Source organism: Ranitomeya variabilis, chromosome 6, assembly GCF_051348905.1.
Source record: "Ranitomeya variabilis isolate aRanVar5 chromosome 6, aRanVar5.hap1, whole genome shotgun sequence".
Taxonomy (NCBI): domain Eukaryota; kingdom Metazoa; phylum Chordata; class Amphibia; order Anura; family Dendrobatidae; genus Ranitomeya; species Ranitomeya variabilis.
In genome coordinates this window covers 464,704,668-464,723,318 of record NC_135237.1, presented here as the reverse complement: position 1 = coordinate 464,723,318, position 18,651 = coordinate 464,704,668, and the positions used below count along the sequence as shown (strand labels likewise).

At 41.8% G+C, this 18,651-nt stretch overlaps 1 protein-coding gene across 1 annotated transcript in view; it reads right to left on the bottom strand.

The window, feature by feature from the left end:
• Window positions 1-18,651, bottom strand: part of NKAIN3 (sodium/potassium transporting ATPase interacting 3) — an 864,598-nt gene that overhangs the window by 397,089 nt on the left and 448,858 nt on the right. The window lies entirely within an intron of this gene.

Below are 18,651 nucleotides of genomic sequence, written 5' to 3'. Positions count from 1 at the left end.
TTCACGCCCACTTCCATGCCCTTCTTCTTCTCCTGCGCTCTCCTTAGCGCTGTAATGGCGGCGGTTTTGGCGGGAACTTTTGGCGGCAAGTGGCAATCCACAGTCTTTGCAATAAAGTACAGTCCAAGCACAGTAAATCACAGTTCCAAGGCACACATGACCTGATTCTTCAGGCTTAAGTAGATCCTGTTCGTGACGCCAAGTTGTAGCGCCCCCACTGCCGCAGGGCCGAGGGGTACCCGGTACCGGGCCTCTGAGTCTCTGCTCTGGGGTTGTCACGGCGGCTAGGCCTCGGTCCGTGACCCTGCCGTGGGGCGCTCAGTGGAAAATAGACGGATGTCGATATGAATGATGGTGGTGACACTGTGGTGGTGCAGTGCAGTAAATAACGAAGACACCAGGTTGCAGTCTCTTTACCTCTTTACTGAAGATCTCTGAGTCCTCAGTCCGGAATACGGTTCACCAGGCTGCGCAAGTCCGACCGATCCAATGGCACCTCCAGAGTTCTCTTCACAGGTGGAAATCGGTGCCTTCCTTCTAGCGCTATGTGTTGTGGTCCTTCCCTGCTGTGCTTACGGAAAGTCCCCCACAACTGTTGTGTCTGTTTCTTAAGTTCCCTCACAACTCGATTAGATGATGTTCTGCTAATCCTCCGTCCCTCCCTGATGTTCTGGTTGGGACGGCACCCGTTTGACGGGTAGGCTCGGAGCTCTTCCGGGACCCTAGAGTCGCCCCTCTCCACAAGTTGCCCCCCAAGACTGCATAGGTGATATATGTTAGACAGCCCGCCTTAGACTGACTGCCCTGCCGCTGTTTGGAGTATTGCTTGAAGCTGAATGTTATGATACTCCCTCGGCGTTCTGGCCACCGGTCGTGCGCCTCAGTAGGATGTTGCTTCGGTCTTACAGCACGACTCCTACTGGTATTTCTCCTTTGCGTGATCTCGTTTCTCACTCAGCACAATCTATCTCGCTTCTAATCCTTCCTTGGGTACCGCCGCTACCCGGAGCAGGCACGGTCCCGTTACGTTCTTTCTTGTTGCCAAGCCTCCGTCAGGATCCCACCCCTGACAGAGACCCTACTGTATCTTCCCCCACAACACCCTCTGCCACACGGTGTTGCCTGGTTCCAACCCAGTCAGCTTTCTGATCTAACTTCCTGCCTGACCCCCAGTTTACCCACTATGGTGGGGAGTGGCCTAGTGAATAGAACCCTTAGCTCCCCCCGGAGGCCCGGCTGTGAAATGTATTGGTGTCTGTGATACCTGATCCGACGAACTCCTTCAGTGCCATCAGACGCACCGTAGCTCCCCATAGTGGCGGATCCACAGTACTGCAACGACCAGGACTCTGGGGCGCTGCAGAAGAAGTTTGGGACCACCAGAAGTCTTCCTAGTAGTGTTGAGCATTCCGATACTGCAAGTATCGGGTATCGGCCGATACTTGCTGTATCGGAATTCCGATACCGAGATCCGATATTTTTGTGGTATCGGGTATCGGTATCGAAACAACATTAATGTAAAAATGTGTAAAAGAAAGAATTAAAATAAAAAATATTGCTATACTCACCTCTCTGACGCAGCCTGCACCTTACCGAGGGAAGCGGCAGCGTTCTTTGTTTAAAATTCGCGCTTTTCTTTCCTTTACTGAAGTCCCGGCTTGTGATTGGTCGCGTGCCGACCATGTGGCCGGGACGCAACCAATCACAGCAAGCCGTGACGTAATTTCAGGCCCTTCAGGATTTTAAAATTACGTTCCGGCGTTGTGATTGGTTGCGTCGCAGTCAGATGGGCAACGCAACCAATCACAGCAAGCCGTGACGTAATTTCAGGTCCTTAAGGATTTTAAAATTACGTCCCGGCTTTGTGATTGGTTGCGTCGCAGTCACATGGGAGACGCAACCAATCACAAGCCGTGACGTCACGGGAGGCTGGACACGCGCGCATTTTAAAATGGGCGCGTGTCCAGCCTCCCGTGACGTCCCGGCTTGTGATTGGTTGCGTCGCGGTCAACCAATCACAAGCCGGGAGGCTGGACACGCGCGCATTTTAAAATTTTAAAATGCGCGCGTGTCCAGCCTCCCGGCTTGTGATTGGTTGATCGCGACGCAACCAATCACAAGCCGGGACGTCACGGGAGGCTGGACACGCGCCCATTTTAAAATGCGCGCGTGTCCAGCCTCCCGTGACGTCACGGCTTGTGATTGGTTGCGTCTCCCATGTGACTGCGACGCAACCAATCACAAAGCCGGGACGTAATTTTAAAATCCTTAAGGACCTGAAATTACGTCACGGCTTGCTGTGATTGGTTGCGTTGCCCATGTGACTGCGACGCAACCAATCACAACGCCGGAACGTAATTTTAAAATCCTGAAGGACCTGAAATTACGTCACGGCTTGCTGTGATTGGTTGCGTCCCGGCCACATGGTCGGCACGCGACCAATCACAAGCCGGGACTTCAGTAAAGGAAAGAAAAGCGCGAATTTTAAACAAAGAACGCTGCCGCTTCCCTCGGTAAGGTGCAGGCTGCGTCGGAGAGGTGAGTATAGCAATATTTTTTATTTTAATTCTTTCTTTTACACATTAATATGGTTCCCAGGGCCTGAAGGAGAGTTTCCTCTCCTTCAGACCCTGGGAACCATCAGGAATACCGTCCGATACATGAGTCCCATTGACTTGTATTGGTATCGGGTATCGGTATCGGATTGGATCCAATACTTTGCCGGTATCGGCCGATACTTTCCGATACCGATACTTTCAAGTATCGGACGGTATCGCTCAACACTACTTCCTAGACCTGGCCATCCAGCCAAACTGAGCAATCATGGGAGAAGAGTCTTTGTGAGAGAGATAAAGAAGAACCCCAAGATCACTGTGGCTGAGCTCCAGAGATGCAGTAGGGAGATGGGAGAAAGTTCCACAAAGTCAGCTATCACTGCAGCCCTCCACCAGTCGGGCCTTTATGGCAGAGGGGCCCAACAGAAGCCTCTCCTCAGTGCAAGACATATGAAAGCCTGCATAGAGTTTGCTAAAAAAACATATGAAGGACTCCCAGACTATGAGAAATAAGATTCTCTGGTCTGATGAGACGAAGATAGACCTTTTTGGTGACAATTCTAAGCGGTATGTGCTCCTTCCTGGTCAGACAAAGATTCAGTTAATCCTCCAGGACTGGTTGGACATGTTGTTGATAGTCAACTTCTCACTAGCTGCCTATGGGAATCTCGCCTTGGTCATCTCTATTTAATGCCACTGCAGGTACTCACAGAAAGTGAAGACTCTTCCTCGTGTATTTGTCACATGGGTCAATGTGAGTCGCTGTAACCTCCTTTCTTACCTCTGTACACAAGCTGATAGATGGTAACTGGCTTCTGTAACACCATTCTTCACTTTAACCCTTTGATTCTTTATCGCAGCACATTTTCACTTGCAAAATGCAAAGTGGCTCCTCTGCACCTGGGGTGACACTAACTGTTAACCCTTTCACAGCCTTACAACTGCTACACATAAAATCACCAGACTGTCACAAAAAACACTAGATTCACATAGTAACATTAGAAAAATCTTCAGAAAGGTTGTTTGGATGACTTCTCCACTTTACAGTGTCACTGGTCTGAATAGGGGTCTCTCCCCGTCTACTAGCACATGCAGTTTTTCCTTTGCAGCATGAAAGAAGTGCAGGGGACTGAGGCTCGTCGGATCGAGCAATTCAGACAGCTTTAGAGATGCACGAGTAGGCTATAAATCAGAGAACCTGCTCGTGCCTCATGCTCTTTACCTGTTAGGTACCCAGAGGGCTTCCTCACTGCAGGGTAGCTGGTACACTAGACAGCAAGATGAACACTACAAAATTAATATTTCCTTCATTCTTAAGATTAGATAGGAATTTTAATAAGGGGTAAATTGCGAAGTTGCTCATTTTTACAAGCACTTTGCAATTTTATGCATTTATGATCTTGAGATAATCATTTTCATATAGGAGGATGTGTTTGGTCTTGTAAAATTTTTCAATTAATGACGTATAATATTGAATATCATATAGATGTAAAAAAAAACACAACATAAATTGATGACATACAAACGAAAAATCTGAATGAAAAACTGATCATTTTAGAAAGGCTCATCTGAACCCGCCCTAAGGCCTCCTTCACACATCCATTTTTTATGTCCTTATGTGATCCGTTTTTAAGGACCACAAATACGGACATGTGCACACCCATTGTATTCAATGGTCATGCGCACATATGAGGATTTTCACACGGACCGTGAGTCGTGAGAAAAACCTGCAGACGTCCTTTTTTAACACTGCATGGACAAAATGTGTGTTGCACACGTGCACACGAATGATGCTATATGGTAAAATCAATAGTGTCATTCAAAAGTACAACTTATCCTGCAAAAAACAAGCCCTCATGCGGCTATATAGATGGAAAAACAAAAAGTCATGGTTATTGGAAGAAGGGGAGGAAAAACTGAAACAAACAACAAAAAAATCGCCCTCTGGGGTGAAGGAGTTAACATTTACTGCCTACAGCTGAGTGTAACCTTTCCACATGTAGGCATACTTCTATACATGTTACATTTACTCTCTCGTCTTATTGTTTTGCGATGATAAATAACCTTTCAGAGTTCAAACCACTCTCTTTCCATTAAAAATCTGCATTTTGCGGTATCTCGTTAAGGTGCTGAGAGTCATCCCCTCAGATTCACACAGATAACGAGTAACGTAATGAGAAATAATGTCCATTTGAGATTCCTTTAAATCATTTTATTCACTGAAGAGTTTGGAGAATGAAAATATAGCATTAGTCAGCAGCATGAAAGTCAGCACGCCGTAATATAGGGACAATGTAAATGTTAATTACGCTCTGTAGTGCTAATGTATCATTCGCTAAGTCTCATTGCTCGGCTTATAATGAGCTGCTCAATCAGATAAAATGAAAACTCTGCATCTCTGATCAAAAATATGTTTTGAAAGAGGAAACAAAGCTTGTGAATAGCAATTATGTATGGTACACAAAGCGATGTCACCACTTCAATCAGTATGTAATAAACACAGGAATGGACATACGTTATTTATAGGAAAAGAACTAACATTTCACCCAGTGAGTGAGTAATTATGTGATTTTGATCTGTTGTGGCCGCGTAAGGTTTAGAAATGCTCCATCCCTAAATTTATTGCTGTATTTTGTTCTAAATATTAGATACATAAAATGTTGATTTCATTGCAAAAAAAATCAATGCCATCACTTTTGTGCTGAGAATATGACAAAGAAAGAACAAACACTAATGCCCCAAATCAATAAACTTGGGGTGGGTGCTCTCGAGTAATATGCACCAAAATTCATTAAAATGCTTGCACTTTTTAACCCCCTTTTAAAACTTTATATGGCACAAGTCGGTTGAAAGTCACAGGCTGAGCCGTCCACATACCCTGCAGATAATAACAGTGCGTCACAACCAGGATCTGCCTCTAAAAGTTACGCTTGCGACTGTTGACCTGTAAAATGCTAACAGAAGCATTAACAGTGCAACTACATGGGCGTGTTCAATGAAGAACATGAATTTTACTATATACAGGAATACTTAACTGTAGCCGCATACACTGTGTGCACAATTATTATAATTATTATAATTATTGAGTATTTTGACCATATCATCATTTTTATGCAGATTTTCCAACTCCAAGCTGTATAAACTTGAATGTTTATTGGGTGAAGCAGATCAGATGATGTGTATGCGTATACTGAGGAGGGTGAGGCCTAAGGATACAACACCCTTCATCAGGGTGTTCAGAATTATTAGGCTGCTTATTGTCTTCGCACAAAATGGGCCAAAAATGGAAATTTAAATGACTGTGAAAGTCAATAATTGTTAAAGTGTAACCACTGTTTTCACTTTCATTGACAAAATCAATAGTACACATGGAAATAGGAAACTTTGCAATAAATCTTATCATAGACGTCTGCTTCTTTCTCCTCCAGGATTGATCAGTCATTTTCAAAATTCTCAATTGACAGGTAAAAGTTGTATTCAGTAAAGACAGTTTGTTCCATTACTGAGATAGGAGATGACAGTTACTACTGAAAAGATTCTTTGTAGAGGAAAGAGAGGGGAAGGAGGAGGAGGGAGGAGCCTTGTCTCTAGCTCCTCCCTCCTCCTCATCATCTCTCCTCGATAAATAGAATCTACAACTGGCATCTCCTATCTCAGTAATGGAACAATCTGTCATTACTGGATACAGATATTACCTGTGAATTGAGAATGAGTGATCAGTCCTGGTGGAGAAAGAAGCAGAATTCTCTAATAATATATTTTACAAAGTTGCTTATTTTATTGTGTACTATTGATTTATTAAATAATAATTAAAACTGTTTTATAAGATACTTTCTTCAAGAACTGGCACAGGAAAAGATCTAATTTTTCCAAGAAAACCATGATTTTTATAAAAGACAATACTCCATCACATGCATCAAAGTATTCCACTGCTTGGCTGCCAGTAAAGGCCTTAAAGATGAAAGATTAATGACCCTTTCTCATCTAACCTAAACCCTTGTGAGCCCTTCTTAAACCAGAGATTTATGGTGAAGAAGAACAGCCACCTCTCTGAACAGTGTCTGAGAGGCTGTGGTTGGTGCTGCCCAAATAGTTGATAGTCCCCCAGTACCTCCGCTATCCCCTAGTCACTCCTGATCAGTCCCCCGCCCAGCATTATCTTCCTGGAAAAAAAGTGGCGTGTGCAAATGGAGTGCGCCTGCATTGATCTGCCGGCCAGTACCCGGCAACAATAGGAAATTTTCCCTATTGGTTGCTTTTGATCACTGTGATTGACCCTATCACAGTGATAAAAAAAAAAAAAAGTAAGTCAAACCCCACTTTGTCACCTCCTTAGTTAGATAAAAATGATAAAATATTTTTTGAATTTTTTCATTCTCTGCAGTTGGGGTTAGGGTTGGGACTGGGGTTGGGGTTGGGCATCCGATACAAACTGGAGTAGCGAACACTTGCGCTCAACACTAATGACGACATATTCAATATGGCAACCTAATGTTATCAAATTCAGTGTCGTACTTGCTGGTTCAAAATGCTCACTATACCCCTGAATAAAATCCTCGAGGGATGTAGTTTCCAAAATGGGGTCACTTGTGCGGGGTTTCTATTGCTAAGGTATATCAGGGGCTCTCCAATGCAACATGGCGTCCGCTAATTATTCCAGTAAATTTTACATTTAAAAAGTCAAATGGCGCTCCCTCCTTTCCGAGCCCTGCCATGCACCCAAACAGTAAATTTACAACCAAATAAGGTATCAGCATACTCAGGAGAAATTGCACAACAAATTTTGGGGTCCATTTTCTCCTGTTATCCTTGTGAAAATAAACAAATTTGATTCTAAATTTAATTTTTTTTTTTTTTAAATGAAATGCTCATTTTTTCCTTCCGTATTGCTTCAGTTCCTGTGAAGCACCTGAAGTGTTAATAAACTTCTTGAATGTGGTCTTGAGCACCTTGGGGGGTGCAGTTTTCAAAATCCTGTCACTTTTGGATATTTGCTGTCATATAGGCACCAGTCAAAATCACTTCAAATGTGATGTTGTCCCTAAAAAAAAAGGTTTTGTAAATTTTGTTGGAAAAATGAGAAATTGCTGATCAAATTTTAACCCTTATGAATTCCTAACAAAAAAATTGTTTCCAACATTGTGCTGATGTAAAGTAGACATGTGGAAAATGTTATTTATTATCTATTTTGTGTGATATAACTCTTTGATTTAAAGGCATAAGAATTAAAAGTTTGAAAATTGTGAAATTTTCAAAATTTCCATTTTTATCACAAATAAATGCAAGTCATACCGAAGAAATTTTACCACCATCATGAAGTACAATATGAAACAAAAAACATTCTCAGAATCAGTGGAATCTGTTGAAGCATTACAGAGTTATAAACTCATAAAGTGACACTGGTCAGAATTGTAAAATTTGGCCTGGTCATTAAGGTCAAAATTGGCTCAGTCACTAAGGGGTTAAAGAGAATCTGTCCACATAATCTGAAGCCTGCGTCACTCCAGCTCTCTTGCTCATCCATCGCCACCTCCTCTTGCTCAACTGATAACTTCTATGCTTTGTGACTTCAGGCAATGGAGCTGTCAGTCAAGCAGGAGGAGGAAGAAGTGCTTTGTGTGGAATAGAGCTGGAGTGACAGAGGCTTCACATCTACCAAAGCTATTTGCATATCAATTAACATTTTTTCAGTCATGGAAAAACATATTGGCCATGTAAAGGTATTGCTGGACTTGTATCTGAAAGAGCTACATATAAATAGTTTAGGAGTGAAATCCTGCTGACAGATTCCTTTGAAAATGGAATTTCTGTGAGTTTAATATTGATGTTCTCCTCCCATTAATTCTGCTGACAACAGTGCTCCACTCAAAGCTTTACTTATTCCTTCTCTTATTGTTGTTCCTATTCTGTCTTCCTTTAATTATTAGCTATTTTTTCTTTGTTGTTTTCCTGGACATGATTTAATGTTTTTTTCTTTCTGACAGACTTTTTAAGATCATATGAATAGATTTACTCCTTATCTTAGCAAAGATAACACAAGCCGCAGAACTGGATATGAGAAAGGGCTATTTGTTTCTTGAATGACCTTCATTCTTCCTGTTTATTCACATGAACATTTTATTCATTCTTCTTGAAAGCAAACAGATAGTGAGCTACCTAAAAATGTAACTGTCACTGGGTTCATTGATTCTTATTACATCCACTCATGTCCACTTATATCTGAGGATCTTCCACATGAGTGCTCTGGGAGGAAACCAGAAGTAATATGACATACTGTCCTTTAGATCCCTTTCCAGTAATGCTTGGTTTATTCTCACACATGACAATAATATAAACAGCATGGAGTTATGTGTTTCTGTACACAATACGTAATAGTTTTCTGCTTCATACTAATATATACTTACCTTGTAATGTCTTCACATCCTGTTCCATCCAGATGTGTCCGGATCCCAGAATTCCAAGTGGCGGAAGTTCACCGACCTCCATATTGGGACACCCAAGTGATGGATGTCTCAATATGGAAACTGCTGGTGGTACCAGCTTCTTGCGCGGTACCACCAGTGGAACACCACCATACCACACACACGCACACACAAACACACACACACACTGTATACACCGTACGCACCACACACACACTGACACACTGTTTATGCTGTACGCACCACAAACACACATACACGCACACTGTATACGCCATACACACCACACACACACTGCATACGTCGTACACAGCCTCTTGCGCGGTACCACCAGCGGAACACCGTTGAGAACACATCGACGATGAGATCAGCTGAATGATTCACTGACCGCCACCATCTTTGTACAGGAGGAGCGCATAGTACATGGGGTAGACAGGTCAAAGAAGAGAGCACAGATGGGAGAAGTCAGCACATGGGGAAAGAGACAGTGGATAGGTGGGTGAGCACATGGGGGGAGAGATTCTCAATGCTGAAAAGCCTGCCCCATTGTGACATTACCGTCCTCCTGTTGTGATAGCACCAGGCCTCCACCTAGTCTTAATATATACTTACCTTGCAATGTCTTCACATCCTGTTCTGTCCAGATGTGTCCGGATCCCAGAATTCCAAGCGGCGGGAGTTCACCGACCTCCATATGGGGACACCCAAGTGATGGGTGTCTCAATATGGAAACTGCTGGTGGTACCAGCCTCTTGCGCAGTACCACCAGCGAAACACCATCGCACCACACACACACACACTGTATACGCCATACACACCACACACAACCACACACTGTATATGCCATATACAACACACTCACACACTGTATACGCCGTACGCACCACACACACACACATACTGCATATGCCGTATGCACCACACACACACACACTGTATACGCCGAACACAGCCTCTTGCACGGTACCACCAGTGGAACACCGTCGCAAACACGCTGCCGCCGAGATCAGCCGAATGATTCACTGACCGCCGCCATCTTTGTACAGGAGGAGCGCATAACACATGGGGTAGACAGGTCAAAGAAGAGAGCACAGACGGGAGAAGTCAGCACATGGGGAAAGAGACAGTGGATAGGTGGGTGAGCACATGGGGGGAGAAATTCTCAACGCTGAAAAGCCTGCCCCCATCGTGACATTACCTCCCTCCCGATGCGATAGCATCGGGCCTCCATCTAGTGTATAATAAAAGGGTTTCTGTCATAAAATATTAATAGGATGGGTTACCCACATCTATCTCAAGAATAGATTGTCAGGCTCTCATTAAAAGGAACCTGTGATCTGACTCATGCTGCCTGAACCACAGGCAGCATGAATGTGTCTTGTCGGTGTTCTTGCAGAAGAGTATATTTTACTCTGAAACACTGTGGGTTTCTCCCTATGTGTGAGCATAGAGAGAGATGTGTCAGTGAAAGAGATCTGGGCGGGTATAAGCAGCTAGGGACCTCCCTCGGACTAGTCAACCAGCACGCATAGTCCCTGGCCAGCTTCTCAAAGTATATTTTCTCTGAAATTCCACAGCATAAGTGAAACATACACAGCTGTAATTGCTCAACTAGTGTCTCATTCATGCTGCCCATGATTTGGGCAGCATTTTTCAGAGGACAGGTTCCCATTAAAGAGAGCATGTTAAACTGGTCACATCATGGAAGGGCTAGAAAGTAAAATAATGGTATGGCTAGAAAGTAAAATAAAACATTGGTTTTATTTTTTCATTCCTCCTTTCCGTTGTGGAGATATTAGATGTCAACGTTTAGATTATAATTTATGGTAAGTCCAAAGTGGCATGATCATGCATGTACAGTACTTCCCTGCATGAGGCTGACCAGTTATAGGGAGGCAGCAACACACAGGGAAAAAAAGAACACCTCCCACAAAAGCTTAGAGAAAGTTTCTCGGTCTGAAACATAAAAATTGTGACACATCCAGCTTTTCATTTTTACAAATTACATTTTTTTTACACTAAAATAATAAAAAAAAACTTGCACAAGTTTGGTATCACTATAGTCTTAATAACCTGGAGAACCATATTGCCTGGTCATTTTTACCAAACAGTGAATGATGTAAAAATGAAACCTAAAAAACAATGGCAGAATTGTGGATTTTTTTTCCCAATTTCACTGCACTTGGAATTTATTTTACTATTTTTCAGTAAATTATCTGGTAAAATGAATGTTGTCAATTAAATCTAAAACATGTCTTGCAGAAAAAAAGCAATCCATTATATTTGCATGTCTTCTGAAAATGTAAAAAAATATAGCTCTTAGAAAAAGAGGAGGAAAAAATAAAAGAACAAAAATTCCTGGGTCGTTAAGGATATAAATATCTTCATGGATATTTACTTAAATTCATGTATTTTGGGCTAAAGGTAATTTTTACAGTAGGGTTTCATATAGAAAAAAATTTCTTTCATGGCTGTTTGTTTTTTTGCACAGAGTAGACATAATTGGTTATGACCAAGGGCTATTTGTTCCTTGAATGACCTTCATTCTTCTGGTTTATTCACATGAAAAATGTTTAATTCTCTTAAAAGCAAACAGATAGTGAGCTCAGAGGTGTATCTCGCCCCGGGCGCAACCAGCAGGGGAGAGCCATCACGCTGCCTGATGCAGCGGTCCGAGGTGTCTCTCTGGCATTTGCATTTTGCTGCTCCCTATAGTGGGAGTCCCAGTTCTCAGATCCGACTGTGAAAATGACCACCTGCTCACAGAAGGTGCAGCACCCCGGCTCTCAGTGATTTATTGTACTTGCGTCTTTCAGCTAAATGGGATGGGTGTGGACACAGTATGGGGAGCAAGGGGGGATGGATGTGGCCACAGTGGAGAGTGAGGAGGATAGGATGGATGCAGACGCCATATGGGGAGCGGAGGGGAAGTATGAAGAAACAGTCTGAGGGCATAATGGGTGCGGACACAGTATGGGGAGTGACGGAGGATGTACGAAGAAACAGTATGAGAGGGGAGGATGGGTGTGAACATAGAATGGGGCGTGAGAGGTGGGGACAGGTGTGGACGGGTGCCAGGCAGGTTAATAATGCTATTAATGTGCAGATTAACCCCATATCTGTAGGTTAATAGTGTTTTTCTGGTGACAAGTTCCCTTTAAAGAAGCACTTCCATCAAAGTTTTTATCATCTTACTATATTGCAATTATCACATTATATAGTACTGTGTACTTACAATTGCTCATGTTGCCTTTCTATCCAGGTAATTCTCTTTTTTTTGCTTTATGTAGAAACAGGAAGTCTGTTGTTCTTGCATTTATTATTCCCTTTTTCAACTCCTGACCCACCTGCTCCATCCTCCCCCTTACATAGACTTTTGCAGTGACTGCATAGCGGTCCTTACATTTTATAAGGGCCCCAACAGTAGTCCCTATAATGTATGAGGGCCCCTCACTGTTTCAGGGACATCCATTGTTTTTGATGCTCCCACAAGTTTTAATTAAAATAAAAAAACATCATGTTCCCCTAATTTTGGATCTTGACAACTCCACTGGCTAGGATTGGGTGGACCAACACTTTGAAATCTCGCATACACACAGAACTTCAGAGTCGCAGCACGATAACATCAGTGCACTGGGACTTTGATGTCCTGTGGATACATCGTCACCTTGGCCGTTCTTTAGACCGCAGGCTTTAAGCGACCTGCGGCCTACAGAACGGAGAGCAGTAGTGCAGGGGGATCATGGCTCCATACTCTACTGCGGGGCTTAACTATCGGTGAGCTGTGCACACTGATACAGTTAAGGGTAGTGTAGCTTCGCGTGGGTCTCTCCAAGCGCAGGGCCTTGGGCAACCGCCCCCTCTGCACCCGGTAGCTATGCTACTGACTAGCCACTATATTTATTACTAATCGCTGCTCGGCTGCTAGAGTCTACTATGCTTGCTGGATACAGCTCCATCGCTAGGCCTGGCTCTGCTACTAGACACCATTGCTGCTGAAAAACACATCTCAGCTACCGTACACTGCTTGGCTTACTAGTCACTACTTTGCTACCAAGACACTGCAATCTTCTGGAAATCAGAGGAAAATACTAGCTCCATAATGAAGGAGAGCAAAGAAGCAGTGGAGACAGCAGGCATAGAAGAGGTATTGGATGTGCGTGGGCTTCTACTTAAGGGAGGGGGAACATCAGAAGATTCATGTGTTGTACTTATTGTGATTGCTTGTCCACCATTCAAGATTTTGCTATGTCATGCAAAAGGGAAGACCATGTATTTCTGATGTTCAAATTATTCTAACATACATGAATGATTTTAGACATTTGTTTTTGGACTGATATAAATCTGCTGTGATCCTGACTCACCAACATCCAAAGATGTTTTTATGTATTATCTTTGGATTTATGCAAGTTGCTAATTTTCAAGGCCTAGAATTTGGGTTCACAGTGGCATAATCCATATCACATGCCATATACGCTTTAGAATTCAATGCCTAATTTGGACCCTGTTGACAATATGTATTATAGCGTGTTTTATCATAGGTCAACCTTACATAAAAAAATATAGAGTATCAGTCTCACAACAATTGTAACTACATTTATAGCATATATGTCCTTAAATATAGATTTTTAGGAACTTAAAAAATATATAAAATAAATAATGTTATTAATGATTATTCTCCTTTAACCCCTTCACGACATGCGCCATACTAGTACTGCGCATGTCGTGTCTCTCCCTTTGAAGTGGGCTCCGGCGCTGAGCTCACATGTTTCCCGCACATGTCAGGTGTTTTGAATAGGTGACTCGGGCCCTTAACAGCCGCTGGTGGAACTGCGATTCACCCACGGCTGTTAAGCCATTAAATCCCACTGACAGCGGCATTTAATGTGATTGCGCTGGAAGAGCGTCACTAATCCCACCCATCGTTGACCCGTCACATGATCACTGGTCACCGATGGGTCTACATGACAACCAGAGGTCTCCAGAAGAACTCTATGGTTGTCATTGCTGGATTTCTATGAGCGCCGCCCAGTGGTCGGCACTCATAGCAAGTGAGCATTTCTGCTACATACAGGCTATCTGATCATCGCCTATGTGTAGCAGAGGCAATAGGGTTATCACAGCTTCTAGCCTCCCATGGACACTATTGAAGCATGCAAAAAGTAAAAAAAAGTTTTTAAAAATATAAAAAAAATTAAAAAAAATAAAAGTTCAAATCACCCCCCGATTCGCCCCATTCAAAATAAAACAATTAAAAAAATAAAATATATACATATTTGGTATCACTGCATTCAGAATCACCCAATCTATCAAGCTATAAAAAGAATTAATCCAATCGGTAAACGGCATAACAAAAAAAAAAGTAAAAACACCAGAATTATGTTTTTTTGGTCGCCACAACATTGCATTATATTGTAATAACAGGCGATCAAAAGATTGTACCCACACCAAAATGGTATCATTAAAATTGTCAGTTTGACATACAAAAAATCACCCAACTCGAGATCACGAAAAATGGAGACGCTACGGGTCTCGGAAAATGAAGCAATTCTTTTTATTTTTGAACTTTGGATTTTTTTTCACTATTTAAATAAAAAACAACCTATACATGTTTGGTACAGTATATACGAACTTGTAATGACATGGAAAATCATAATGGCAGGTCCATTTTAGCATTTGGTGAAAATTATAGAAAAAATTCCAAAAAAACAGTTGTGGAATTGCACTTTTTTGCAATTTTGCCGTACTTGGAATTTTTGTCCTGTTTTCGAGTACTCGACATGATAAAACCCATGATGTCATTCAATAGTACAACTCATCCCACAAAAAACAAGCCATCAGATGGCCATATTGACAGAAAAATTCAAAAGTTATGGCTTTGGGAAGAAGGGGAGAGAAAAACAGAAACGCAAAAACAGCTGAGGCGTGAAAGGGTTAAAGTACACAGTTAGCATGAACCCACAAAAATGAATGTGCTTTGAAGAGCCTGTCATTTTACAGGCTTGTTCTTCATCTTAGTAGTAGTGAGGAGGATAATAAATAGATGCAGTAAAAAAAAGACAAATCGTCAAAAACACCTTTGAAATAAAATGCAGGCACTTAAGGAGAGCAACATAAAATGTATGCTATCTCAGCACTTTTGCCTTTGCTTCATAACAGGGTCATTGCAGGCATTGGAAATAGTGAACAGCCATCTGTGATCTGGTAATACAGGTCCATTATTTGTATTCTCACCTATTACCTTAGAGGAAATTTGGTCTTTTCTTCAAAATAAAAAAGCCCCATCTGCGGTCGTTTTTTTCAGGATTTTGGCGCTTTAGTGACCTTTATAGACATTTTTCATATTTAAATTCTTTGCATGACTTACTGTAAAACGTACAAAATAGCAAATAAAGCGGAAATGCTTAGTTGTATATTCCCCAGCCACCAAAAATCCGCAGTTTAGTCAGAGGAATAGCAGAAATGTGGAGATAAAACTTAACCTTTACAAAATTATTTTTAAAAGAAGAAGTAGAAAGACTTACAAACAAAAAATCAGTGCAAATAGTGATACAAACCACATAAATATCACATTTAAACATATACAAGGCCCATCTTCCTGTCTGGGAAGAAAGAGTATGACGATGGTCATACGATATAAACGGCTAGTATGTCAGTTTCTTAATATTAAGGAATAGCATGCGAATGAAATCTGACTCCAGGAACCAGACACACATTATAAGAAATGGCAGAATAAAGGAACCATCTCCCCAAATGTTATGCTTTCCGAGATTCTCCTCTCCGTTTTCTTCTGCCACCTCCAGGGAAGGTCCTGGTATTGTCCCTGTCAGTCCCTGCTCACATGCTGACCCAGATACCCCGAAACCCCTGCCATTACAAGGGCTGTTCACAGCTAGCCCTTATGATGCTAGCCAACCCTGGACTGACCCTTTGTGACTCCTGACGTGTTTTCTTAAAAAGTTGATTCATCAGAGGAATGGCACACGTAGTCTTGGGCATAGCTTCATGCACCGTTATCTTTCACTATATACTTAGTAATTTGCATATTATTTTAGGTTTCTTGGCTGAAATGTTTTCACTTTTGCCCAGGTCTTCACATTAGTTTTGAGACTGATAGAACAGTATCTTGGTTAGTGAAAAATTTAACTTTGAGAAGCTGCAAAAGTCATATGATTGTATAAACCCACATTTATGTAAATAAATCTTAAGTGGGCATCGAACTTTTATAAAACATTCCATAAACCAATAGTACAAGTGAATATAAAAAACTTACAAAATTACAAAACAACTAAAATTATAGAAAAATGCCTCTTCTCCACTTATTAGGTTCCTTTTATCTTCCTTCCTCTACTAAACTGTTTATGTATTCTGACAATAATGTTAAAGGGTTTTTCGAGATAAAATAAGTTTTTGTCCTATTCACACAATACCTGAAAACCTGGTAATTGCTGGGGTTCCAATTGAAAGGAGACATTGAGTATTTGCACCACGAACCCATTCATTGTCTATGGTACTGCTGGAGACAGTCGAATAATGTACTCAACTATCTTTGGTAGAGCCATAGATCGTGAGTGTAGAAGTTGTGTGCATGCTCTACCACCATTCCATTCACATTCACAGCACAGCCCCTGATATACTTTAACAGAGCTACTAAAGTTTCCTTCTAATGGCTTATATAGTTAAAATGTGGATGTCATTTGATGTGCTGCTTTTCTTAGCTTTCAAAGCCATACTGAAATATTGTTAATTTTATTTTAGTGAAATTTGCATATATGCAAATACCCAAAACTTGACTAACTTCTGTCCACATCTCTACTTCTTGTTGTGCAGTTCGTGAACATTCTTGGTGATTGCTGTTCTGGCCGCAGTACAATATAGATAATTTACAGTAAACTGCATCTGGCTGACAGCTCTACAATGTGGGCACTAAGCTATTCACAGATGCTTGGCAGTAGTCACTGTGCAGTGTGGCCTAGAGTACTCAAGGTGACATATAAAAGTAACAAAGTTTGGCACATAGTCATGTAACATATTTGACGCTGCTTATTGCCTTTCTTATTGCCAGCAAGCATAAAACCACCTAGTGAGGTTGAAAAGATATATAATGTTGTAAACAGGAAACGTGATATGTGAGACGACAGCCTATAATAAAGCGGATATCAGAAGTAAAGTGTGTGCCATTTTGTCTGCACATTTCCACAGCCTTAAATCCCTTGCCATCCAGATGTTAATTATGTAGTCAAAGAATGGTAGGAAAACATCTGATGTTCCCATTTAACAGATGGCATTCAAGGATGTTTGCAACTTGTGTTGGCAACTGTCTCTGACAACAATACTTTCTGAAAAGTCGCTTTCAATGCCAAAATCCTTACTGAACTTTAGAAGCACATTTGAAAAGTATAAAATCATTGCGTAAGCCTGTATGTTGATTAAAAGTGCATTTGTGACACTAGTCACTACTCACGGACAAGCCGTGAGGCAGGGTAGTCAAAGGTTCTGGAGTCACAAAGCAAGAGAGCATGTTGAAAACTAAATGGGAAAGACAAAGTCGTAGTCAGGTCACAGTCCAAGGTCACAATACCAGAAAGATAATGAATCAAAGACAAGGAACTAGGCAATTGGATCTTCAGAATGAGGTGTAAGGTCAGGCAGCAAAAAATCAACAGAGAACAAGAATAAAAGCCAACCATGCACCACAGAGCAAATGCTATGATTGAGTTCTGGGACTGACAGCTAAGCTAGGTAGCTGGGTAATCACTTAGAAGAGAGAGCACCTGAAGGAACTTTAGCACCTTCCAGTTTCAGATTGGATATCTGAGCTTTGTATCAAAATAACGACAGATCAGCGCGCCCTTGCACGAGGTTGGACGACTGAGCTGTCACTCACTGCATTCAGGACACTTTTTTGTAAGGTTTTGTCCTGAGGAAGAGGTCCTGCATGACCTCGAAACGCGTTGACTATTAACCTGTTTTAAATAAAGCTATTCATCTTTATCAGCAGCGCAGATTTGGACACATACAACCTGTTTCACCTTGATATCTTTTGATAGCTTTCTCCCTTTTTTAAGTACAGAAGTATAGCTTTCATCAGATAGCACAGACAATTCTACACATAATGCCACCAATTTGTGTTTTTTTATGCAATACCAGGATTTTCTTGACACCCCTCCACTGATGTAAGCAGTAACGGCTAAAACTTCATGGTGACAACACTGAAAAGTAGCAGATTGATCCATATCAACCTCTACTGCCTGGTTAGTTTAGGGAAAGGTAAGAGCATTATGATTCAAAATATAATGGTCAGTCTAGCTGGCAATGTGATAGGATAAGGTTGATGGCACCATCACGGGGCACTATGGCTGGCATTGTGTTGAAGCACTGTGACTGGCAGCATTGGAAACTTCAGCTAGCATTGTGATGGGGCACTGTAGCTGGCATTGTAGTGGGGCCCTGTGGCTGGAAATATGGTGGGACACAGGGGCCGACTTGACACTGTGTGTAGGTTACTGTGCACAATGCTGCTGACAGGTTCCCTTTAAGGAGTAAAATTTCAAGACTTTGGACTTCTTTTCAGCATATTTTCTTTTCTTGTTTCTTATCTTGACATATTATCAGATAAACTGAGATCAATAATCCTTCCATGTCCGTTCCAGTTAAAGTAATTGTAGTTTTAC